Source organism: Acomys russatus, chromosome 21 (genome assembly GCF_903995435.1).
Source record: "Acomys russatus chromosome 21, mAcoRus1.1, whole genome shotgun sequence".
In the NCBI taxonomy this organism is placed as follows: domain Eukaryota; kingdom Metazoa; phylum Chordata; class Mammalia; order Rodentia; family Muridae; genus Acomys; species Acomys russatus.
In genome coordinates, this window is record NC_067157.1 from 22,537,628 (window position 1) to 22,561,441 (window position 23,814).

Sequence of the window (23,814 nt, forward strand, 5' to 3'; positions counted from 1 at the left end):
AGAGCTCTTAGAACGCTAGTCAAGTTACTAGTCCTTGATTTTAGGAATTTGTAACTCATGGCACAATAGACAAAATAACAAAGTTATTAACAGATAAGTCAAATGTATCATTTAAAACCTCACCATTCAAATATAACTTCTATTAAAATGTTCTGGTTTTTCCTGATTTTCTCTACATAGATGTGTGTGTAAATAAGTCTAATTTTTTGTAACAATTTATGACCATACCTTCGTTTGCCTTTAGCTAAGTAATATATAAGTGGTACAAATATGTCAGTATAAGAAATTCTTTATAGTACAAAATAAAGTATGGGCTCCTGATGCTTATGTTACAGTTTCAGTTTATAAACTATCCTCTAAATCCTAGTTGAAGATATGAAAATGCTGTATACAAAGTAAATGTGTTGCTTAATGACATCTGAATATATTTTTCTTCCATATAGTGACACTTTCTCTTCACAGAAGTAAGATATAACTCCTACAATTCTTTGACTACCCAGAGGTAAGAAAAGCCAGTATATACCAATAGGCAGCTCAAATAGAACAGAACTACATGTTTTTTTTTTTAACATATTGACTTTACATCCTGATTGTAGCCCCTTACCTCTTCTCCTCCTAGTCCCAATCTCCCTCCCTCGTCTCCCCTACCCATGTCCTCTAGTCCTAAGAGAAGGAAAGCCCTCTTCCCCTATCGTCTAACCCCATCCAATCAAGTCTCACCTGGATGGCCTGCATCCACCTCCTCTGTGGTCTGGCAAGGCCGCCCCACCAGGAGGAAGTGATCAAAGAGTGGGCACTCCTGCTTCCCATATTATTGGACACACATGGAAATTGTGCTGCCAATTAACTACATTTGAGCAGGAGGTCTAGGTCTTCACCGTGTATGGTCCTTGGTTGGTGCATAAGTCTCTGAATGCTCACCTGACCTGGAGGGTGAAGAGCTTCACAAAGAGACCAATAGAACTACTCATTTTTAAAGAAGAAAAAAAGTGTTAATTGGAGTACCATTGATGAGATGGTTTAAATAAGATTGGTAGATATTGGTAATAATAATGCCAGACTTCCATTTTCTGAAAAGGAAAAGAAAACTAGGGAGATACATGCTTCAAGTTTGTGAACTCAATTTAGTTGAAATGATAGCAAGACAGAATACTACCTTTAAAAACAGATTTCATAAACTGTATTTGAAGTGGTACTCGAAGAAGAAAAAAAAATTAGAAAGAATTCACATCATATCCTCTCATTGATTTTTGTGCCAAATTCCCATCACTCCTAATGGTCGTTCTGAAATGGATGAATGATTGGAGTGCTTTGAAATGAGATTTAAGATCCAAGTGAGGCCACAAGTGAATCAAGTCTTCAGAATAATGATTTTCAGGAAAGTAAATGAATTATGAGTGTTTAGGAGTAGCCTACCTGAAAGTTGATATGTTGCTAATCTCCAGTATTTTGACCTCTGGAAAGCTTTCTACTGCTCCTAAAGAATTGTTTCTACACTTCCGAGGCACTTGAGGATGTCGAGTAGCACAGCTACAGACAGTGATGCATCACCTGCTAGCTGTCTTACAATTGAACATGCTACTTTAACAAGATTGTAGAGTCTTGATCACGTGTTTAGAAAGCAGAAAGTTTCAAAAGGGACATACTTTTATATCAAGGTGGGAGAAGAGAAAAGACAGTCAGTATTTTATTTAAGTTCACAGTTAAAATTATAATTTTGTTTTTAAAGGAATTTACTCAAATTCTGAATTTTAATTCACTTTGTGATTCTGATAAGAAAGCTAGGGCAGAATTTTCTAACAGGTGAATGTTATAAACTGAACATTAATTTACTAATTTCATTATCCTCTTTGATTTTTCTTCTCTCTCTCTCTCTCTCTCTCTCTCTCTCTCTCTCTCTCTCTCTCTCTCTCTCATTTTTCTCACCTTCATACTGCCACATTTTCTACATAAAAATTAATCAAGGCTCAGGTATTATGGAAATACATGCTGAGTATTCAGTCAGAAAACAACAAATAATTGGAGAGTAATCAGAAGGTTATCATGCCAATCACAAGTCTCTTGGCTTTGTCACAAAGCACACTAAACTGTACCATTCATTTCCCATTCAGATTTGCTGCAGAAGATACACAAAGCCAAGACGCAGAAAATTGAGAGGCCATAAAATTACCTTCCTTGACAGCTGGTCAAGATAAATGCAAAGGACAGAGTGTGTAATCTGAGATTATTCAATGTTTGAGAAGCACTTTAAATGTGACAAGAGCAAGTTAGTGATGTTCTTGGAAGAATGGGAGGGACGTGTTACTGGGAAGGGTGATATGGGCTTCACTTCTTAAAACTTGGCACTTTAGAACTCGAGCAGAGATTTCAGGCTACTGTCTGTGTCTACCTTTAAAGTCTATTTGTTTTGATTATTTTGTTTGCCAAGTGGAATCCTGTCCCAAAGACCTAGGGCTCTGACTGCACATCCACGTGGCTCTGCGTGTTGAAGTAGGATAAGGAACAGCTTGTAAAAGGTGTCCAAAGATGGCTTCATAATCAAACAGTGCGTGGAAGAAGGAATCAGAAGCCTCCTGGCGGTGGAAGTTACTTAACCTCACTACCCCATATAGATCACTCGAAGAGATTTCCAACTGCATTTGCCTGTTTCTCTTCCTGTGAAGGACCAAAATGAGGCTGGCCAAGAATCTCCAGGGAGACACTCCTAGGTTACAGACTGATATCAGTAAGCATGAGAGAAGCATGGGAGAATAGCAAAGTAGAAGGATCCAGAGGGTCCTAGAAACCTACAAGTAGAACTGTATCTTTCATGTTGAAATAACAGAAACCATAGTTAGTGCCCCTTGTCACATGCCCTGCAGTTCAAAATCAAACTGTCAGTGACCACTATACATAATGACCCTCTATAGAATTAGAATTTAACAGATTGCAGGTCGAAGGTTTTATGTCTGAGTCGATATCAGTATTTGCTTGGGTAATGGCAACGCAGAACTTGTTGGAGCTAGACAACCAATGACTGGTCCAACTTGAGGTCCACACCACTGAAAGGGAACTCATGCTTGACACTGCCTAGATGACAGGGAACCAGGTTAGAACCAAACATAACTGGCCAAAGTAAATGAATTGATTCCTAATGACCTTCTGTGATACTCATAGATCAATGCCTAGCCCAATTGTTATCCAGCAACTGGATGGATGTAGAGCCAAAAATTAGTCTAACACTAGTTGGAGCCATGAGAACCTTACAGAAGAGGGGGGTGGGGAAGGATTGTAGGAGCCAGAGGGGACAGTGACACCACAGGAACATAGCCCACAGAATCAACTAAGCAGGGTTTATAGGGGCTGAAATGACAAACACTGTGGTGCCTGAGCTAGGTTATGAGTATGTAACTCGGTAGCCTTGTGTCATGTCCCACAGTGGAACTTATGGGTGTCTCTGACTCTTTTACTTGTGCTTGGGACCCTCTTCCTCCTATTGCATTTTCACTTCTGCCTGGATATGAAGATTTGTGCCTACTCTTATTCTAACTTGTTAAACCATGTTCTGTTGAGATCCCTGGGAGGCGTGCTTTTTTGTTTTTTGATTGATTGGGGTTTTTGTTTGTTGGTTCTTTTTTCAAGATAGGGTTTCTCTGTAGCTTTGGGTGTTCTGGATTCAGAGGCTGGCCTCGAACTTACAGTGATCCTCCTATCTCTGCTACCCTTATTACTTGAATTAAAAGGGGTTGTGTATGTATGTGTCTGTCTGTCTGTCTGTGTGTATGTGTGTTGCGTTTTTTTTTTTTTGTTTTTTTTTTTGTGGAGAGGGAAAAGAGGGAGGATTAGATTTGGAGGAGATTGGTAGTGGGGACTGGGAGGGAAGGAGGGAGACAAAATTGTAATCAGGATATAATGTGTGGGAAAAGAATAATTAAAAAAGAAGAAAAAATGGAAGTTAGCCGATATGACCATGAGATGTCCAACACATGCCAATCGGGATCATTTTAAGCAGTTAATGAGCTGCATTCCTGAATCCAGAAGCCACAGATAGGAAGATGGGTACATCCGCATATGTCAGATATGTGGGAGATGAATCTGCAGAAAGTCTTTCCCACGTTCCATGGATTCCATTTCAGAGAATCAGTAGCAGATTTTCTTTCTTAGCAACCTCATTTGAATAGTATAAATGCATAATCGTTTCCTTTGATGAATTAATTTTCTAGTACTTTCTTTTGACACCTTTTCTCTCTCAACCAAATTTGCAGAAATGAGTTGCTTCACAGAGCCCCAGCAGTCATCTTGCAAAATTGTCCATTGTTGTTGAATTGCAAACCCATAGAAGAAACAACAACAACAAAAAAGCCTTGAGTAATGACATTTTATTTCATTTAGAAATAAATACCAAGCTGAAAACTGCAAGCTATCAGCTTTTTGTATATTTTTTTAAAGTTTTCATATTTTTTTTTTACTTCTTTTTTCCTAAAGACATTTTCATAGGAGCACACTCTTCTGTAAGAATTAAGCATCCCCTGCTGCTTTAGCCTGTGGAGTCTCATAAAATTGAGATGTCACAACAGGTGTTCTTTACATCCATCCAGTGTGAGGGTGCTACCCCTCAAAGCATGCTGAAACCTTCATATTCTTTTCCTATTAATGAATTCCTCACCAATAGGGCTCTCTAGAGTGTCCATTACAAACTATGGTTGCAGGAAACGGTGAAGTGGTAAGCTCTACCCATTGTCATAATTAGTTTTCAGAATCCTAAGGAAATGCAGCTAGTATTTGAAAGCCTACTCTCTTTGTAGGTGACATAAAGAGCAAATTTTCACTGTATAGTCAAGTATAAACAAATGCAGAGCCATGCTTTCTATTTATAAAAACATTTCCATAAGTTTGTCAAAAAAGCATGACATTTAAAGTTGCATTTTTTCATATTACATGTATGTAAAAAAAAAGGATAGAGTATATAACTTCTAAGCAATGAATGACATGACAAGTTTGATTCTGTCAGGGGCTCTTGAAAAAAAATTGCAGCAAAACTTTTTCATGCATATTTAGTTATCTATAATGTAAAATTTACTATTAGCAGCATAAATGACACTTTCTACAGTTAGTCTACAACTAATGCTATTTTCCTATTGGAATTGAAAATAGAACCATAAGATTTTAATCCATTAAAGAAATATAATTATTGAATACCATTGTAATAGCATATTTTTCACTTGTTTAGTTAAACTGGAACCCAAATCATCATCAAAGTATTCAGAAAGTATAAAGTAAGTCTCAAAGTCTAGCCCAAATCTAGATCTTTCACCCAGATCCATAGAAGAAAATGTTCTATGAGTTGAAGGGATGTCCTGTGATTATGTGTGCTTGTGTGTATGTTAAATCTTTTTATAAAATACAGAGAAAATAAACAGTTTCCTGTGCCTTTCAGGAGACTTCTAAATCTGCTTGAAGCTCCTTTATGCATTTCTGAAAGAACAGGAAAGTGTTCACGCCCATATTTCAATAAAGCAAACAATTAGGTAGCAATAGATACTACTTTATATGAGTGTCTTCCAAGGAGCTCTCATAGCTGGAAGCAGGCTGCTACAGCTGCACACATCTGGGCATGGGGTAGTTTACTCAACTGTGATGTGGCCGGAAATTGAAACATTGCTTAAACAACCTTCTAAAAGGCTCCTGGCTGTTTGAGCTTTGAACGTGTTGCATATTAGTCTCCAACATTGCTATATTCTGTTTTTCCAAATAGACCTAAGATTGCTCATAAATTCTATGTGAGGAAAATATGTAGTTCCTTATCAACTAAAATAGACTTTTCATACATCAACTATAGCTGTTTACAGAGAATAATCTTTAATTAAGCAGTAATAGATGTCCAATAAGAAGTGATTAGTTTTTTTCAGTCTGGCTCATACATTGTTTGTGGAATTTCAGCTTTGTCTAGAGAGATTAGCAATTATTTGAGTAATCTAGGAAACTATATATTTGCACCTCAGTGGAGTAAAACTAATTGAAAACACAGGCACATGTCATTTTAAACATTAGAAATATTTTCTGTCAGGTAGAACAAATTCTCTTATTGCTACAGACTAGAAGACAGGTATGTTCCACAGAGTCAGTCTGTAGTCAGCTCGTGGCATCAGTACAGATTACATGGGATACTGACACCTTACATCATTTCAAATAGCTTTGAGCAGGTTTTTGCTGAACAAAAAATATAGTCAAATTCATACTTCTGCTATTTAAATTACTCAGAGCAGTTATTTCTATGAGGTATGCCTTTTTATAAGTTTTATTTGATTAGGCTTATTCAAGCATAGCAACTGCATTAGTATCACCAAGCCATAGCTGAATCCATAAAAATAAGCTTTAGAAATCTGGTTGCTTTAAGGCATGTGATTGAAGAAAGTATCAAGCAGTTGTCCCCGGGACAATAAAGGTCTAGGATTATGCTCTTCGAGATGTTTGGCAGCCAGAGACTACTACTAGTTTGGATAGATGATAGATGGATAGATAGACAGACAGACAGACAGACAGACAGACAGACAGACAGACAGATAATAGATAGATACATAGATAGATATAGATATAGATTTTAGACATCTACAGTAGAAGGTATTAAAATTATTTCTCTGATTTATAACAAAATGTAAACACATTAAATATTTAATTTAGCTGTGGCAGAGCCTCTTGAATGATAGAACCCATTTTTCTCCAAATCTCACTGCTGACTAAATATGCCATCTTTAAAATGATCTACAGATCATAAAAGTAGCCAAATCATGAAAAATGTTTTCGTCGGGTATTTTCCATGAAGAAATCATGTTGGTCCATATATTGTACTCTAAACTGATCAAAATTATATACTGCTTTAGGTTCATATACCATTCCTGCTCCAGGGAAATAAAAAAATTACACCAGCCAGATATCTAGTAACGTATTTTGTGCCCTGGGTATTTACTCATCATTTCAGAGGACACAGTGACTCCATGAGAGCATGTGGTGTGCACATAAGAAAAAAAGCACGCTGTCAATACAGTCCATCAATTCTTAATCATGCGTCATGGCTGATCAGTCCTTTGGCAGAAGTTAAACACCGTATCAATTTGCTAAGACTGCCAAAACAGAACAGCACAGACAGAAAGAATTCACACAACGGGACCTCACCGTTTATACACAGAAGCCAACACTACTGATGGAATTCCCCTCTACAGTTTTGTGGTAAGAATTCCTTTTCAGGACACTTACCATATTGGATTCGGTCACACTGACTTCATTTTATCATGATTGCCTCTACAAAGACCCTATCTTGAAATAAGTTCCCACTCCAGCAGCCATTATAAACTACAATGAAGCCTTGACTATGGGCCCCTAGAACCATGTGGTGAAAGGAGAAAACCAACTACAAGCTGTACTCTGACTTTTTAAACACACACACACACACACACACACACACACACACACACACACGTACATGTGCATATACGAATGTGCCATGGTTCAACAGGAACAATCAGAGTTGGAATAGTAAGTCAGGAGCTGGGGTTAGTATTGTTGGGAGACCCCAAGGATGCACCATTATCTGTTAGTGTTTGTAAATCAGGGACATAGCCACACAGTGACCACAAGAAGCTGAAAGTATGAACAAATAATAATCTTCAAAGAAAACAATGATGCACAGTGCATTCTGCACAAGAAATTCATTCTATGCTAAGGTTTTAAGTGCAACAAAAATGCTGTCATGTAAACAATAGATTACAAAACTAACACTTGACTTTTGAGGCTCTGTATTCTAGCAAGACAAAATCAAACAATATATAAAAACCAAAGAACCATATAAAGAACTGTGGACATGATGTGTTCGGCAATCCTTCATTCATCACTTATTTCTCTCAATCATATACTCAAGCAACTCAAAATCTCTGAACCCTAAAATCTTCTGTTCCTCTAAGGGCAGTCTGAGGCATGAGAAGAGAAGCAGTTCACCGATTATTTATATCTTCTCTTCTTGAAGTTTAGAACTCAATTTTTATTTAATAACAATCATAACCACACTAGTACACATTATCTTTAGCCAGTATCTACGCTTGCAGGCTAAGGTGGTCGAGCTAAACACCAGACAGTTAGGCCGTGTGATTCCCCAAGCTCTAAATATTGACCATTTGACACTTTGCTGGAACAGTTTGCCAATCCCTGCACTTGAGTCTAGAAGGGTAACTGACACAGTAGCAATAACTAAAAATTATATAAATGACTTTCCAATTGGGAAAGAGTAATTTAAGCTAGCATTTGTGGCTATTAATCAGACACAGGGCAGGCATATGGCATAGTGAAATAAAAGTGTTCAGATGGGAGATAGCTAAATTTAAGTCATATCTTTGCTCCTTTGTAACAGCTGCACCTCGATGCTCATCTATAAAACCAAGGTAATAAAACTACCCCATAAGGTGACCATAAGGAATCAACTATTCAGGGGTATGTCACGTGCTATACATTTTCACTCCTTTTTCTATCTATTACAAACCTAATCCACTTCGATTTATTAATTGATAGCAGTAATAAAAAAAATCGCCCATATAAACATGGTCTGTTCAAAATGTCTCTCCAGGGGGAGAATTACTTTTGCTCCATCTATTCATCAGTTTGCTCTGTACATGGAATTCAGATAGGCTGAGATTAAGCCACTCTTTCATTCCAGAGATAATTGGGGTTATATAACTGAGAACATAAGCCCTGGAGGCCTAAACATTCGTTGCTTTAAATGCATTCACAACTGCCATTAAAATAAAGCTAGTATATATAAACTATTTAGAAATGAATTATCTAAATATGTTTGGAATGTCTAGTGGAAAAATGTATTTTCATTTATATAAAACGCATATAGCTTTTATTGCGTTCACAACCAACTACAAAAGGCCCAATACTGCCACTTTGTTAATTCCTCTCACAATTTGGTCCTATTCTTCATTATAAACAGGCATTAGCTCCGAAAGAGTTTTTTTTTTTAAGGTGCTTACTCAGCGTACAACATATTTCCCCATTTTAATTAAAGAATGTTATAAAGATTGGTTATGGTCTCAGTATGCCTATCAAATCTTTTTAATACTGTGCAGCTGAATTGCTGTACAAATAAAATTGTAGCTCTCCTCGTGCCTTTACACGTTTTGAATATTGTCTACATAAAGAATAATAGACAGAAGCAAGCCCTTGGTAATTTAAATCTCTGCTCTTTCAGGAAACCATGGAGATAGCCTCTGGGAGGAATTCAGTGTCTGCTCCCCATGCTTCCAGGAAATGGTTCCTCCCTGATCTCAGCTGTACCATATTTTGCGGTAATTGCCTACGGAAGTGGGAGCTATCTTCTGGGAATTGTACCGAGGTTGTCTAAATGACTGTAAGCTGTCTGCCTGTACTCATGCACACATGTATACACACACACACACACACACACACACACACACATACACACACAGCAGCCCAGTGACACTAAGCAAATATTACTGATGTGCTAAAGTTATGTGTTGCACCCCATAGTGAATGTTTGGTGGTGTTTTTGTGTAATAGATGCTATCAAAATGTGTACTTTAATAGCAGTGAACCCTTCAATGGCCTTGCATCAGTACCATGTTGCCATTCCAAGAGCACTGTTTGTGTGTGACCCCATAGGGCTGGATGAACATGAAAACTGAAGGTATTAACCTGTAAAGAAAGACAGTCTCTGAAAATAGAATCTACAATAAAAAAGGAACAAGGAGTCAGAGATGGAAGAATGCTGAGGAAGCACAACATTCAATATTTAAACTTCACAGGTCAGCATACATAGCGTTAGGAGATGATACAGGACAGACACGACTCTACCATCCAGTTTTTGTATCCTGCATTTAAGCTCTAGAAAGTAAGATTCTTAGTTCGAGACAAATATAGTTATAGAAAGGATTGTATTTATGATTCTTCCTAAAACTTTGAAAAGACTTTAATACTCCATTATTCATATTCTATTTAGTCAAATAACTGGTCAATTGGAAAGTTTCAAATACAGAATTTTTTAATTAAAAAAATGTGCTGCATTCATCTAACTCCTGCTACTCTCACACTCTCTGTGAGACATAACTAACAGTTTATTTACAATAATGGACAAGCCTGTTCAAGAAAAGAGCTTTGAGATGTAACATAATCCGATTTAAATATTAATTTTAATTAAAATAAGATCTTAAGTGTTTTATATGTTCCTAGCTGCACATAAGACTAACAATTTTCTTAATTTTTAGGTAACAGACTATCTACCACTGGAGATTTAGGCAATATGGGCCTCGGTTAAACAGTATGTTGCAAACTATATAGTGGGGCCCTAAAAGGCTGAAAGGGACTGTAAGGTGAAGAATAGTCTCAAATATCAGCTGAATATCAGCCAAATGTGAGGCCATGGCCGGATCCTTTCCTGCTTTCACCAGGATCACACACTCCCTGGGACGGGTTACAGTTTAGCCTGTTTTTAAGACGTATTTAAAAGCCAAGAGTTTTGAGTTGAGCTTTCCCTTTAATTTCTCCAGCTCAGCTGACACCATGAGTTATCGTTTATCAAAGCACTGCCAAATAAAAGAGAATTAATGTGCCACTGGCGACAATGCAAGTCTGAGTTGAATGAAAATCACAGGCTTTCAATGAACTTCTCTTTCCCTGAGGCTTTGGTGAGTCAGTCTTTGGAAGGCTCACCCTTCTAAGTGAGTCTCATTTCCATATGACTGTGCATTGACAACTATGGCACAGAACAAGAACTCAGAATGACATCAAAGATGAAATGACCCTCATGGTTGTGTTACTCACTCTTCACAATGATGTCATGCTACTGCTTTAGCCATAGAACCCTGCCTACATTTAAAGGAATTACTCAGTTTGGTTATATACAACGATAGAACAACTCTAAATTAAAATTTGATTTTAGATGGGCTATTTCATTTGAGATCACTTCTTATTTAAATTTCAGATAGTTAAGACTCTGGTATTTATTATTTCAAGTATAATGTATAGTAGATGGATAGATCAAGAGGCTATTGAAATCCAATTACAACCATATTACTATTCTCTTGGACTCAGTCTGTATCATAGCCTTCTAACGTAATTGCCACAAAAGAAGTTAGGAAGACATTATGAGAAAGAAAGCTCTTATGTTTCTGCCCAAGGTTGTTTTTATGAATTGTAAACAAACAGAGTTGGAAGAAATGGACAACCTGATTTATTACTTCAGAGAACATTAGGGAAAATGCAAACTTGATTGGATCGTGTCCTTCCAGAATAACTCATTGCGTGTATTATATTTTATTGAAGTTTAGGACCATAAATGATGGGATGGGTTATATTCCTTTCTTCCCAAAGTTTTCCCTCCTGGGTATCTGATTTCTCTCTGTATTAAAGGACGTTATAACTTTCCAGCCATTTTACCTTTCCAGCCTTTGGTTATTTTACCACATAGATTGATGTGTTGTAAATGCAATTCATTCATTTGTTCATTTTTTGTTTATTGTATTTTTCTTAATGTATTTATTCATTTGTACATAAATTATCAAATCCATATTTAGCATCAACCATGTTTCAGGCATTTTCCTGTGTCATAAGAATAAAAAGCTGATTCAGAATTTTAGATACGCCAAAATAGGAAGATGTTTTCTTCAGGCTGCCAAATACAAGTAGAAAAAATACTATGAATGTAACATTTATATAATTCCTGAGTTTTTTGTTGTTGTTCTTGCTGTAGATAGTTTATTGTATATGTGTGTGATAATATAAATGTTTATGTAAAAAAAAAATAAAAATGAAAGAACAAAAGAATAAAAAAAATGGACCTGTGCCCTGATCTCCTTCATTTTTAATATAAATTTGAGAATTCTTAAGTACTCTTGAGCAACACTGTTCATCTTTTAAACAGATATTAAACTTTTTGCTCAAATTATAACTAGAAACTTTCTTGAATGTTGGTCTTGAAATTTTTTTATAAAAGTTAGATTATCTTGGAATCATTATCTGAAAAAAACACAGTCTAATCAACTTCTTTTTCAACAGTTTTAAGTCTGCTATTTTATTTTTGATGGTTACTGTCCTTGAAGAAATCTTTCAATTTTCAGTTCTTATGGCATGGAGAGAAGAATGGTTTTATTATCTCCATTAAAGAAAAAAACTAGACAAGGTGCCCTATTAGAAATTAGACATTTTAAGTGTATGGTCCTTCAGTGAGAAAAACTGAATGCTACCTACTTTCTTTTCTTTCTTTCTTTGTATTGCTTCTCTGTGTACTCCTGGCTGTCCTGGAACTAGCTGTGTAGACCAGGCTGGAATTGAACCTGAGTACAATTCCTGATCCACCTGCCTTATATTTTATTATGCTGTTTTGTTGTATTATCTTAGAAACATGTGGTTTTTTTCCCCCAATGAAAGGTAGAAAGGGATTTGATCTGGATGGGAGAGGAGGTGGGAAGGAACTGGGAGTAGTGGAAAGAGGAGAAACTATAATTGGGCGCTATTGTGTGAGAAAAGACTATTTTCAATAAAATCAGTGGCACTCAAAGGAAGGATAGCAGGTTACCAAGAAGAGACTTGATACCCTATGATCATATACAGGGGGAGGTAATCCCCCTCAGGAACAGTCATAGGGGAGGGGAATAAGGGGAAAATGGGAGGGAGGGAAGAATGGGAGGATACAAGGGATGGGATAACCATTTAGATGTAACAAGAATAAATTAATTTTAAAAAACTTAATAAAATAAAGAAAACAGTCACAAAAAGGGATATTAAGAAAAGAAAAAAGAATTTGATAAATATAGCGATACTACCATAAAAATTAAAATAAAATAAAAAAGGTACTTAATGAAATTTTCAAAAGCAAAATGAAATAAAGTTTTAGGGTAGAAGAAAATCACAAAGTGTTTTTTCTGAGCTGGGGGGTGATGACTGGGTGAATAAAGTGCTTTGTTTCAAACCAGATGATCTGAGCTATGATCCCCCACATTCCATGCAGGAGCCAGACACAACAGTACAGACTTCTGTAATCCCATGGCGTCCTAACAGGAAAGGTAGGGTGGGAACTAGAGACCCCAAGAAGCTTGTGGTTGGGATAATATGGCAAAAAAGTGGTGAATAACTTTCTCTAAACAAAGTAGGAGGTAAGGATAAGTACCTAAGATTATCCTCAGGCCTCCACACACTTGCAGTGGTATATTCATGCATATGCACACACACAGAAACATACATGAATGAATGCTCACACACATACACACACAAATACACATACATACATGCACATATGTACGCACATACATATTCAACCACACACAAGCATGAATGTGCATATACACACATTCACATAAATACACACATGTACATATGCACACATACATGTGTATACACACATGCACCAATATACAAATAATACATACATACACACACATTTACACATGCACATATGTGCTCACACATGTGTGCACTCTCACATGCAAACACAATGATACAAACACATTCATGCACACATGCATGCACATGTTTGTGTACATACATTATTCAAAGGCTTAAATGTAACATTTATTAGTTCCAACATAACTAGCATTAGTTATAATTTTATTGAATTCTGAAAAACATTTTACTTTAATGTTTTAATCCATCTATGTATATACATCAGTTTAGTATAACTTCCAGCATGTCTCTGACCAAGGGCCAATTCTTACTGAATGCAATGGAGGCTTTTTTCATCATTATCTTTGTTTTCCTATTTAGTTTGCTGATAGCATCATTTAGTACTTTATAGGCTTATGTTTGTATAAGTAAATGTTTATCTTTTAAGATATTCTATATTTTTTAGCTCTAGGAAATTTTCTTGCACTGGTCAGTATATACCATATATGTCTACTTTTTCAGTCAGTGTTTTTATAAGTTTAGTTTAATGGATTTACAAATAAAACGTCACATAGCTGAATTAAGGTAAACACACAAACTGCCCAGTCTCGAGCTCTATGCATCACAGCGGACTTCTATACATTAAGAATAGCATATTAAAGCCATGGGTCATTGCTTAAAGAATGATTAAAGATTAGTGTTCTGGGTCTTTACAAAGAAAATTGTGTCCAACTACTTTCAAATTCAAAAATTATGCAGGAAATTTTATTGAAGGAGAGAGTTAGGTGAAGACATCCTAAAGTACAGTTAGATTGGAAATATTTAGCCAGAAGAAAGATATTCATTTTTTAAAAATATTTCTTACAGTTTAAGTATGTTCCTGTTTAGGGACAGAAAAAAACTTCCAAGAGTGTTTTCTTGATCCACAGTTTTATAATATTCAATAACTTTTGTATTTTAACATGAAATTGCTTGAAATGACCTTGAACTGTTCCAATTCTACTTTACTATCATTTCACTTATATTATCATGTAATTTCCTTTTTTTAACCATAGATATAAAATATTTAAACATAATATGAAGATAAAATAAGATGTATTGAACCCATGAAAAATGGAACATTTTGTGATTAATGTTATAACACAAGTGCAAAATGTGGTTCTATCATTTTTCATGTACCAAGGTGCAGGCCATATGGTAAACCAACATCTATCTTTGAAAATATGCTTGTGATTCAGATGTTATATCAGATTTTCTGTAAACAAACCCACATGTAAGTTTACACTAAAAGTGGATCTTATTTCAATGCAAATTACCTTAAAGATCCAGTAATTACTTGGTGAATAAATATATTTAAGGATATGTTCGAAAGTATTTATGGTTGCCGATTATCAGGAATGCAAATTTTATCATCAATCTTGCAAAATGAGGTACAAGCTTAATCATTTTCTATGTTACTCAGGCATCAACGTTATCAAGGAATCAATACTCCTACTCTGCTAAACATTCCTTTTTGCTTGCAACTTTTAAGGTCGACTCCATCTCTGGAAACCTGCTTTCAACATGCCATGGAAACAGGTAGGCTATCTTCAGCCCCATCTCACCCTCCAATTCCCGTTCCCCAACCTTGTGCTCTCCTTTGAAGCAGGCAGTCTGTTTTGGCCTCTCCTTCCTCTCTGCTAGGGCTCCCTGGAATGAAGCAGATTCTCTCCCAAGGCCTTCCTTCTTCACCCCATCCCTTGGTCTCTGTCTCCTGCATATCAGGCACTCTCTCCCTGGAAACCCGCAGCCATGGGATCAGGTAGGTTATATTCATTCTAGTTCCCCAGGCTCATCCCCACCCCTGTAGCAGACAATCTGCAAGGGACCTGTCTTTCTGTCTTCCTCCCGTCTCCGTTTCCCTGGGGAAATCCACAGATCCTCATGGCAGAACCAGCTTTCCTCCCCACTATAGACCCTCTCACTGCTCCCAACTTACCTCGTCCATCCCCATTCCTTCCTGGAAGAGCCCAATACCTAGAAACAAGTTCTACCAGGACCTGAGCTAGCCCCTGGTAGAACTCAGAAACACTCCCTACCAGAAAAGCCAGGGCCAACAAGGGCCAACACACACCAAAAGACTAAGAAGGGGCAACAGAGACCAAGGAACAGAACACCCACCCAACAAATCCAAGACCACATATCAACACGCAGAATTCCCCAAGCCCTATGGCCCAGAGGCCAACATAGTAGGACAATACATCTCTACTAGAGCCCAGCAGCCCTACTATAGGAACAATATGCCTGAAGCACAGTACAAGGACATCCTAATAGCTGTTATGAATGTTTCAAAAACCTAAAAGAAGACAGAAGTAAATCCATTAATGAAATCCATGAAAACATACACACAAACACAGAGTGAACAAAACATGAAATGAAGAAAACAGTTCAAGATAGGAAAGTAAGCACAGAATCATACAGAAAATACAAACTGGGATAAAAAGGGGAAATAAAAAGTACAGGACATCAAACAAAAACCACAGAGGTGAGCCTAAACAACAGACTACAAAAGATGGAAGAGAGAATATCAGATGTTGAACAAAATATAGAAGAAATGAGTACCTCAGCCAAAGAAAGTGTGAAATCTTAAAAAAAAAAAAAAAAAAAAATTGAGGCACAGAACAGGCAGAAATCTGGGACATGATGAAAGGACCAAATCTAACAATAATAGGGGTAGAGAAAGGGGAAGAATGCCAATCCATGGTAAAATATTACTACCAGCCTCAGAATTGAAACTACTATTGTATTTTAAATGAGATGTTTTCAAAACTGTGTTTCATGAATACTATTCAAGGAACAGTTAGCATCCCTTTCTTTTGTGGATGTTGAAATACATCCTTAAAAGATTAGTGAACTGAGCTTGGTGGTAGGCATCTTTATTCCAGCACTTGGGAAGCAGGGGCAAAAAATTCAATGTAAATTTCAGAACAACATAGTGAGATTTTGCCAACAAAAGAAATCTCAAAATTATAAATAGTATCAAATATTTTCTCTTCCTACATCCTGTATACTGTTTGATGCAGATACTCAACATATATTAAAATTATATTTTTACTTTTTGTACTATATGCCAAGTATATGTGTGTGTCTCATGTAAACCCATCAGCATTTTACTGAGTAGATTTTACATGTATATTTTGTGTATATGATTTCTCATCATGTGCACTTTTGTTTTATTCTTTATGTTTTTGAACTCCGTATTATGCTTTTAATATTCACCTGCAAACAACTCAGGATCTGCCACCAACATCTAATGCTTTTTGGTAAAATTTATAGAATTTTTGCTTTAACTACAATGACTTATTTTCTTACTTTTATTACATCAACAATTGTAACTATTCATGTGTAATGGATTATCATATTTTTGTTCCTCTCCAATTAGTCTTATTACAAAGGTGACTAAGCAGGAAGCTTATGTTAAAAGTTGAAAAAAAAAAAAACTGTCGGAAGCTCGTACAAGAATAGTTTGGAAATGCTACAGGAAGGAGTGTCTCAGAGTTTGAATATAAAAGACAGGCATATTTATTTTGGGTTGAACAGCAAGCAGAGGGATCATACTTCCCTCACCTCCCTCACACAGATCACATTTTGCTGACATGACTGTGGGCTCCATGAAATTCATCTCTGACCTGATTTATTTTTTTAACTGCAGCAGGGTCGGCTTTCAACTAATAGACTTTTCTCAAAAGGAAAATGCACACAGCTTCCTGATATGTGGAAGCTGCAGGTGACAAAGCATGCGCACTTGAGAGAAGGACAAAGTGTCCTGGTATGAGGACCAGGAGCTGCTTAAAGAAGACAACTTTGTGATCCTGTAGGTGGGGTGGACAGTGTGTATTCCATGTTGTGGGTCACTTACTATAGAGCAGGGTTCAGTATGTATTTCAGAAATGCTCACTAAATCCAATGGATGTCAGGCTAACTATTGATTTTTTTAGAAGGAATAATAAATGTGTACAGTATAACCTGCCTTTTTTTTAAGTTTTCAAATACCTGTCAGTAAAGTCCATACACACACACACACACACACACACACACACACACACGCCCACACACACACACACACTGAAGCAACTTATTCACTAATTATTGCCAAGCACTGTATGATACTCAATAATTCTATATCTTGAAAGAAGTGTGAAGATGCATCTTTGCAGAACCACCCTAATTAATCAAGACTTTATTATCAGATACCCAGTGATGAGCCCTGTGATCTCGAAAATGGGATTCCTTTTAAGTATCAGCTTTCTCAGCACGCGTGCATAGAAGGAGAGAGAATAGCTGTCACAGTGGTTGATGGGCTAAAGGGGGGGGGGTAGTGGGGGGGATGGGAAGGTGCCTGGCAGACATTGCTGAATCTGCCATGAATATGAGGAAATGTTTGGTTTCTTCTCTCATTTTAAGCTGTACCTTACAGCTTCACTGGGATAATTAATAATATAGTATCACATACTTCAAATTTTCTAAGAGCACCTGAATTACTTATATCAAATACTTGATATTTGATGTGTGGGCATGCTTATAAACTTGATTTAATCATATAATTGTATATCTAGTATATGTAATCATATTATTATATAAATTATGTTGATTAAATGGAAAACTCATAGCATTCTATTTTACATTATATAATTATAAATTATTGCCATGGAAATTAAAACATATATTCATAAAAATATTTTATAGTAAGAAAATTGGCAATTCATCTCATTGTGTACCTTCTGAAATGCTGTACCAGCTACAGGTTTACAGAGCAAAGCACAAGTAAGATATTAGTTTCTGACTGCTACTCCCAGTTCTGGAGGCCCCAGAGAGACCTTTCTATAGTTTCTTAGCCCCCTTTATTCCTAATCTCTTCAGCTAGCTTCAAAGCCTTTGCTGGCTGGATGAGTCATGGAATTACCTCTCCTTCTGACAGGGAAGATTATCCACTCCAGCAGACTCATGCTGTACACTGGGCTCACCCACATAATAATACAGAATGATTCTCCATCAAGCCTTTCGCCTAGCCATGTTTGCACAATGCCTTTTGCCACCTGAAGCAAAAGGTTCCAACACTCTGGCAATCTGGGTAAAAACAGTACAGGAAGCAACTATTCAATACACCATGACTAACAGTCTTACCAGTCTCCATCAATGGACAAGTCAAATGCAGCTCTCTGTAAATCCATATTTAAAAGTGCCTAGGGAAGCAGTGTGTTGTCTAAACTTCATAACCCATATACACGATATATTTTAGACATCTTAAACAGCAACAACAACAAATAATCTTTTCACATTTACAGACTCTGTTTCAGAAAAGTTATCGATCCTAGCAATTAGATCTCCCCTTATCTTCTTCTCTTTTTGGTTCTCTTATTCAGCTGTGTAACTCTAATACTGAGAACATGTGGTTATAGTAGTTGGCGTCCCTGAACAGTTTCCGTGTACATAAAGGTATGAATGTGGAGACAGAGGAATGATGACATTAGAGAGTAATGTCAATTGTATAGTTTCCTTTCGTCACAACAAACCCGCCTCAGTTTTATAAAGAACAAGTTACCCTTAGTGTTGGGTGGCAGAGAATTACAGAATTTTCCTAGTATTTTCCTAGTAATGTACGCAATAGTGAGAGACCAGAGGTTACTTAACTTATATAACACACTGGTTGTCTGTTGTCTCATAGCACTTGCAGAAACTTAGGGGCCTAAAACACTAGGAAGTGTAACAGTTTATTGGGCTGAGAATTCTGAACTTTGTTAGATAGATATCTATGTGTTTCTTGTCTTTTAAAGAGTCACCCAGCATAAGTTAGCTGGGAACTAGACGTTTAGTTTTCTATAAGATTCATTCACAGGACTAGAAAGTTGGTGCTAACTGTTGGCTGACTGCTCAGCAGGGTGTATGACCCAAAGTGCTGGTGTTTTTATAAGGACATCTCTAAGAACTACTTGAACATACAAGGCATTGTTTCAGAAGCAAACGCCCTAAGGGTGCAACACATGGGCATGCCTACCTTTTTTTTTTTTTTTTTTAAGGTGTAGAATTGGAAGTAATGTCACTGTAATTTACTTTTGGAAGTTGCCACACAGATCTGCCCAAGTTCATGAAGAGGGAAAGTACATCTCTCAATAAAGAAGAAAAATATTTGGTGAGAGATGAGAGGGTGATATAAAAAAATTGGTTGTAGTCATTTTTGAAAATTATGATGTCACATACAGATATGTAAAGACAATCTTATAGAAATTTACACTATATCAAGAGAAATATTAACAGAGTGGAAATAATGAATGAAAAATAAAATCTAAACATCAAATACTCAAAAACAGAACTCTGGGACACAAAAAAAGTAGTTGATTTGGGGAAATGTAATGAGATTCAGTATACTTATGGTGAATTCTTGGTCTTCACATAACTTTCCCTCTTCCAGAAAAATAGTTATAACATTCTTTATTAATATTACCTCATATTGATTATCTTCAGAGCCCCACTTCTCATGAAGAGAATCATTAATGTAGGCAGTAATTAAATCTACTGTGAAAATGTTCATTAGTGTTGTAGGTTAATTTTAACCCTTTATACTACCCACAAGATATGATTAATTAATAAAATATATTTTAAAAAGATTTGAATACTTACAGAAAGTAGTATTACCTTCTCTTACCAGTAGGGGTCTCTTCCAGAACCACACCCTATCCAGCCACCATGTTTATAACAAAATCGATAATGCACAGGACCCTTATATGGCAGGACATAGTGTGTACATTCAGCATGCAAATATCATCCATATAACTCATTATCAGTTCCTTATAATACCCAATGAAATGTAAATGTTATGTAAATCATTGTTATTTTAAAGTCAATGAATGACAAGACAAACAGTGTGTGCATATTCAGGACCAATGTCATTATTATTGAAACATCTTCCAACTGTTTAGCTTTATCCATGTGCATGAAACCAGCTGATTCAGAGTCAAAATAATTTACTTTTCTACTAAGTTCTCAGTTCCTGTAGTTGCGGTTGATGTGGCTATCCTGGGGATCATGCTGTTTGAATCTCTAATCAAAAAGATTACATATTATTTGTAATTTCCTAATGTTGTATCTATAAATTATACATACATTCTTACAACTTCTTCCAAGTTGAGCACCACCACCACCCAAAAAAAAGTTTTATACTTACAAACATCATCATTTTTCACCAACACACTCAATTTTTTCTTCATTTAAAAAAGTTATGCAAATTAGCATCTCTTTTTAAAAAAAAAAAATATTTATTATTTACAAGGTACCTGCCTGCAGTGTTCCTGCCCACCAGAAGAGGGCATCAGATCTCACTATAGATGGTCATGAGCCACCTTGCGGTTGCTGGGAATTGAACTGAGGACCTTTGGAAAACAGCTAGTGCTCCTAACCTCTGAGCCAGCTCTCCTGCCCAATATCTCTTTTTTCCACCTCCCTTCCTCATTGAAGCTGACTTGGACAAACAGCCCTCCTTTCCCATAGACACAATTATTATTTTTTAAGCTAAAGGTAAAAAAAAAGACCAGAAAAAAAAGTGGTTACATACCACTTCAGAAAGATTGACTACTGGAAACAGAGTGGTGGTAGACACCAAATAACTGTTGCCTGATTGAGGATTATATTATAATCAAAGTCACATCATGATAAATAACTCTGAAGTCTAGTTTAAATTAGTGAGTGCATCAGGAAAGAGAAATAAAACATGGAAGTGCCTGCCTCCAGTCCTCAGCTAAGGAAGGGGGGCAGGGGTAGGTGCAAAAGCCAAGACAATGTTTTCATCTTTCTGCTACTGTGCTCCAAGAGCAGCAGAAAGGCCCTGGACTGAGCATCGTTTCCTCACATTGGTAGCCCCTTTGCAAGCTAGTCAATGATAAACATGGCTGCCATTAAATGTTTGTTGAGTGACTCCATCTTATGCCTTCCTATTCATGCCAATTGCTGCATTGATGCATACAGAGCCTCTGTGAGGGGTCGTTGTTATAAGAGGATTAATCCTTTATAACTGGGAAGCTCTTCGAATTACATTGTTCTCTCTGTGCCTCTCCAAACACTCATTTTTGTACATACTGTAAGACTAGGTTAACTTTTTTTTTTTTTTTCCCCCTGAAATTCCAATTGGGCATTTTAGTAAGTAGCATTGAAATCACTTCTTTCCAGTGTTTTTCAATGAGATTTAAATGACAGTATAGAGGCTACCTGATTTGAGTGCTCAAAGTGTCTTTTTTTTTTCCTGCTGGATGCACCTTTTTATCATAGGACAAACTGCCATGAAACAAATATATATTGATGAAAAAATCATGGGAAACTACAGGTATAAAATGAAAGAAATGGGCCCATCGTCATTATTCATGGTAACTTCTACCTCTGCCTGAAAAGAAAGTTCAGTGGATGGATAGTGAATTTTATACAGTAGAACACTGACTGGCAAAAAGAGTGACATTAACTATAACTGCACACAAAATGCATGACTCTTACTACCAGCATTCAATTAATATAGGGTTAAAGAAATGGAGCCAGTGGCCCCAAGGTGAGAGCCAATGTGTGGTCAGATGCCTAAAAATAAACTTTCAGACATTCTAGAAATAGCTCCTTGACAGAGCTACTGGGTATGCACATATCAACCTCAACACTGCTTACTGAATAATATATATATTTGATTAATGTGTCAGTGCCTATATCTTTCACAAGAGAATTAAAATAGGATTTTGAATGTTTTCAACATGCACAAATGATAAATAATGAGGCATAAACTTGTAGATTGACTTGAATAAGCTATACATGTATTTAAATACCTCCTTATATAACCTTAATATGAGTACTGTATGCTGTGCATCATTTTAAAATGCATTTAATTTAAATTAGGGAATAAAGCTATACTGAATAATAATAGTTCTTTTAGCTCTGAACTTGTGAGAAGTGCCTTTTTATGTTTAAGATTTTTATGTAGATGTGAATGAAAATACTTTATTATGCTCTCATTATTTTAGAATAAATTTTAATACACTATGTATCCAAAGCTCACACACAAAAAAGTAGTTTTCCCTCTCATTCTCTAAGAAAGCACTGCAGTTCCTGAGAAGAGGCAAAAGAAAAAAAAAAAAAAAAAAAGAAACGAAGGAAGGAAGGAAGAAGCTGAAAGAGAAATCCTGTTTAGTTTCTAGGATTCACAAGACATTTTAATCTATGCACACTGATCTACTGCACAAAAGTGTAAGAAATGTGTAGACATGCTTTCCTATCTTCATTAGGTCACTTTATAGGATTTCAGAGTGCAGTAGCAGATAATAGAAATGACAAAAAAAGCCGGGCGTGGTGGCGCACGCCTTTAATCCCAGCACTCGGGAGGCAGAGGCAGGCGAATCGCTGTGAGTTCGAGGCCAGCCTGGTCTACAAAGTGAGTCCAGGATGGCCAAGGCTACACAGAGAGACCCTGTCTCAAAAAAAAAAAAAAAAAAAAGAAAGGACAAAAAAGAAAAATACAACAAACAAAAACAAAAAAACTTTGGCAAAGCACAGGACAATGAAGGTTACCATAGTTTGACAGTAATATAGTATAAATGTTGGCTAATTACTAATTTTAACTTTGGGGCACATGTAAAATGTTGTTTTGCAGTAAGTGATACCTGTTAAGGATGCTTATTACACTGCTTGCTAAAGGTTGTCAGGTTTTTTGTTTTTAAACAGCACTTAGCTGAGTTATGTGGTGCTAGTAACCCAACCCGCAGTGTTGCAGAATTCCTCTGCATAGCCAGAAGCAGCTATCCCCAGTAGAAAGCGAGGGACTTCTGAGCATGTGGCATGACAACTCACTCATAACCTACATCTCCTTACGTGGCTACATCAGTTGTGCATGGTCCCGATGCAGTATAAAAGAGAACATAAGCTGCTGAAGACTTCACAGAGGACATAGATATAAGAAATGCATGATCATCACCATAAACCACAGTTCCTCCCTAGGTTTTAACAATAGGCAGTGTAGTGGCCTCTACCCAGCCTGCAGAAGTGATGTGAAACCAAACACAAGCTATATTTCTTTATTTGGGCCAATAACGGAATGTGACAGGTCAAGCTTTTCTAATGATAATACATAAACTTACAGATGTATGTAACGTTTGTTCTCCTCTGCCAGGTTAGAAAAGGTGCTTGGGATGTGGTAAAGTGCTAAAAATAAGAGGTTCTTTTTCTTGACAAGCACGTGGGAAAATACTAGTCAACAATCACCACCATTTGCAAATCCTTTGCCCCTTGCGTGTTAGTGCATTCATATCTCTAAGGCGGTGTTAGTTGAAGCTTGATATATGCAAGTTTCATGTTCTTAATGTGTGTGTTCTTTATTATGGTTCTACTTCAGAGGATCAAGGAAGCACAAAACCCTCTTAGACAGACATGCAGAGTTGAACAGGTTAC

At 36.6% G+C, this 23,814-nt stretch overlaps 1 protein-coding gene across 1 annotated transcript in view; it reads right to left on the reverse strand.

Annotated features, from left to right (window-relative positions):
• Positions 1–23,814, reverse strand: part of LOC127205211 (triadin-like) — a 240,803-nt gene that overhangs the window by 206,826 nt on the left and 10,163 nt on the right. The gene's annotated exons all lie outside the window — the stretch shown is intronic.